Genomic DNA, 4,414 nt, shown 5'->3' with positions numbered 1-4,414 from the left:
AAATGAGAGATATGAATCTTCGGCTGAGATTGAAGATGCTGCATAGATGGTTGAGATGTAAGATACCTTAGAGATAAGATGGCCTGCATTATTGCTAAACTGTTGATGTTGGCTTTTGAAGAATCTGATATACTTTTACTGTTAAGAATCTACTTTCGGTGGATTTGTTTTTATCTGTACACTGTTAGAAATCTACTTTTCTTGATTGCTGAAGCTACCTTTATCTTTATACTATGGCTGTGGCGAATCTGCTTTTTCTTTAGAATTGTTGCATATTGGACAAATTTCTATCGGAAACACTATCTGGTGGGCTGTCCCTTCTGTGTACACGTGCCAAATATTCATCAGTGCTGTCTGGTGAGCTGGTTTCTTCATTTTTATAGGCAAGGTCGAACTATTCCAGCAACATTTTTTCTTCATTTATTATTTTTTCAACTTCTGGAGATATCTCAATCTCTGGAGGAGGCTTAATGACATGAGGAATTCTTGCCTTGACAAAAATCTCCATGTTAATATTATGGTCGTAGAGTCTGAAACCAGGGTTGTAGCTTAGGTTAACTCGACTATAGGTTTTATAGTACATCAAATGGTTAAAGGTAGCTGGTTCTATCTCATTACGAAAGCTATTTATAAAATCAATATGTTGAGTAAGAACTTTAACTTTTGTGGGATTAAAATGAATGTAAATTCGATGCAGTCCTAGAATTATAGCTCCATCCTTTACCCATTCCGGGGGAGCACTGTGGATTTGAAGGGGAATTGGACTTTCTGACCTAAAATTTTGGGTTAGTTTATGTTCGAAGACAATGGCTTGGTTTAAATGGTTGTGAAAATTACCTAAAGAATTTAGATATTCTAATGGCATATCTTTTGGTATGGTGATGGTGTAGATCATTCCTAATTCTAACAGCTTGCTTAAATAACAGATGGTTGTTTTTGTAGAGAAACGGGTTTTTCTAATTATTTCAAAAGGATAGAAGAAAACAATGTCTACATCTAACAAAATAATGGCCATAGGTACAGAGTTTCCTGTCTGTATAAATCTTAAGAAAAAATAGTTATAACGGGTTCCTTTGGATGGACTATTGTTTCTGAAGTAGTTTTGGATATCAACCCATTCCTTAATACCATCAGACTTGACTTCTTCAAGGACATACTTGTTGTCTCAGGATTTCTCTATAGGTTGGAGAGAATATGGGTAATAACCTGGCATACTTGGTTTGTACCTGCAAAAATTAAACTTTGGAAGATTGTCATCTTCATCAGTCCTTTGCTCAGAAATAGTTAGTTCTGTAGGGTTTGCTGTCGTTTTTTGATAAGCTAAATTTAACTTTTTATAATGAGATATAAACGTCTCATGTTCTTACTATAAATTCTGATATGCTTTATTGGATGATACAAAATATTCACTTAAAGTATTTAGATTTCTGACGAGGGTTCTATCGGAGTTGTTTTTGGAAAACCAAATATTATCTAAAATAAGTTTTTGGTCAGGAAAAAGATTATGTCTAGCGCGAAACTATTGAGCTGGGTTTTGGATAATCAAAAGAGGATTAGAAGTGTCTAGTATAAGGCTATAGCTGTTGTTACTCTTGATTTCCATTCCTGCAAAATTTAACAGTCAATTAGTAAACGGGATAGAATATCTGTTAAATAATTGTCTTTTCCTTTGACATGTTCAAATATAGGTTTAAAATCTCGTCCAGTAATACAATCAATAAAGGAAATCCATCTTTTTACAGACATCTGCTGTTATTTTGCTTTGTTTGCAAATTTAACTACGTTATCACAATCGGTTCTTATAAGAAATTCTTTGTCAAGGAATATATGAAATTTTTCAATAGAGTTGGTTACTCTTAAAATTTCTAGATCTGTTGAAGGTAAAGTAGCTTGTGCTTTATTAAAAGTTCTACTAGCATAGCGACAAATTTATTTTTTATCTCGAGAAGATTCTTTTGTAGGTCTTTGAAGAAGTAAATGTAATACCCCTAATTTTAAAAGGATATTTCTGGTATTTAATTTTTGATTTAATTGTCTTTTTATTTGATTAATTGTTTAATTGTTTTATTGTGTTGATTAAATTTATTGCATTAATTGAGTTAATTGTTTTATTGTGTTGATTAAATTTTATTGAATTAATTGAGTTAATTGTTTTATTGTGTTGATTAAATTTTATTGAATTAATTGTTTAATTGGTTTTAATTAGTTATTTAAATTAAATTAAGTGGAGAATAATGTTTAACGTGGATTAATTACCTGTTTAATTATTATACTGATTTAATTATTTTATTTAGTTAATGTACTATTTATTTATTTTCTTTATGATAACTTAAGGTTATAGTTATAACTTGGATTAAAATTCACGTAAAGGTAGCCGCCGTATGTTACAACTTGGATAGTTTCATGGGCCGGTTAGGATTGGAATTAGGGCTTAGCCAATTGTACATGGATTAGGGTTAGTGTTAATATACACCTATACATATAAAGCAATACACGGTTAAGGGTTTTAGTAAAATAAACGTAAAATTCTGTAGAACATAGATATAGAGGAGTATTGAGAGAAATAGAGGAAGATAAAGAGAGGAGGGCTAGGTTTTGGTCTAAATCAAGGTTAGACCAAAGAAGGAGAGGTTGTTTATGGGTGAAACCAAGAGTAACGGAGGTGGAACAACAGTCGGGAATCTCGTAGGAAAATTCAGAGATGACAGTTTATAGTTTCAAACTGAAACTCAAAGACAAGTCTCTGATTCTTCTCTTTCCCGTTAATTCATATTCTATGCATGCCTAGTTAGACTCCAGGGATTTAAACCAACATTATAACAAGTCTTTTATGCATATATGAATTTTATTTGATCTCGTGGAATTAACTGGTTTGTATGAATCTGTGATATTCTGTTATTTGTTCCATTTGTTGTTCACGTTTAAGTTTTGTTTAATGGAGGTTAATAATGCGAATAGATGCGTAATACCCCTAATTTCAAAAGGATAGTCCTGGTATTTAAGTTATTGCTTAAGTTATTTTTTTTAATTGTTTAAGTGCTTAGTTGTTTATTTAATGGTCTTGTTATTTTAATTAAGTGGATTTTAATTATTTAATTGTCTTAGTTGTAATTGTGAATCTTGAATTAATTGTGTTAATTAAATAGTTTAACTTAACTGTTTTATTAATTGTATTATCTGATTAATTATTTGATAAATTGTTAATTCTTTAATTGTTTTAATTATTGCATTTGTTTTGCGTTAATTGTTCTGCTATACCTGTTTAATTATTTAGGGTTTAGGTTTCACGGATGGGCCGACTAGAATTATAGCTAGATTTTATAGTTTAGACGGGTTAGGGTTTGTTGTTCGAGCTTATAAATATGTGCATTACCATGGTTTAGGGTTTTAAACAAAAACAAAATGTAAGCTTAATTCTGCACATCAAAGAGACAGTGAGATACTGTAATACCCGTAATTTTAAAAGGATAGTCCTAGTATTTAAATTATTGTTTAAAATTGCTTTTGTTTTTTCTTTGGTTTGATTTACTTATTTTACTTATTTTAAGTTGCATTTGTTTACTTATTTGTTTTAATTATGGTAATTATTTTAAATTAATTTGGTTACTTGTTTACTTTACTTGACTTTAAATTGAGTTAATTTGTTTAATTGATTTGTTTTAATTAATTGTCTTATTTAAGGATTTAATTGTTTTAAGTGAAATTAAATATAATTGTTTTAAGTGAAATTGAATTTAATTGGATTAGTTAAATTATTTTTTTTAATTGGTTTCAGTAGGTTGCAACGTGACTATAGTTTATGGGGTTTATAGTTTTCATAGACAGCCGACAGTGTATAACCTAGGTTTGCCTATAGGCCGTATTATACATGGATTAGGGTTTAAAGTTTAAGGTTACAAATAGGCTTATATGGTGGTTTAGGGTTGAAGGAAAAATAAAAATAAAACCGTGGGTTTTCTGTGGAGGCATAGAGGAAACAGAGAGGGAGAGAACACACAGAAATTCACCGGAGAACTGGGGAAGAACCGTCGGTGTAAGGCAAGTTTTATATCTAACTCAATCCCTTAGGTTTCGTGTTCTTTGCATCACTAATTCAGTTCCAGGAAGTAACAACGTTAAATTAATATGGTTGCACAATTAGTTGTTTCAAAACAGTATGTTTTCATGCCTGTGTTTTTCTTCCGTCTGTAAACTGTTTTTGCTTGTTCTTGTTTTGGATGAATTTTGATTAACAAAGAATGAATTTAAACAACTTTAGAGCACCTTAGGGCTTAGTTTTAATCAGTGGTTGTGATACCTCTCGGATCCGAGACATGGGTTGATCAGGCCCAGGCCCAAACCCGAGGGAATATCAAACAATTAAAGTATTTTAAAACGAACATAGATGACAAAAAGAACAAAAAAGATAGAATAA

Source organism: Cornus florida, unplaced genomic scaffold (genome assembly GCF_030987335.1).
Source record: "Cornus florida cultivar Cherokee Brave unplaced genomic scaffold, ASM3098733v1 CherokeeBrave_3.0.0_Hap2_Chr03, whole genome shotgun sequence".
Taxonomy (NCBI): Eukaryota; Viridiplantae; Streptophyta; class Magnoliopsida; order Cornales; family Cornaceae; genus Cornus; species Cornus florida.
Note: the sequence above shows the minus strand (reverse complement) of the source record.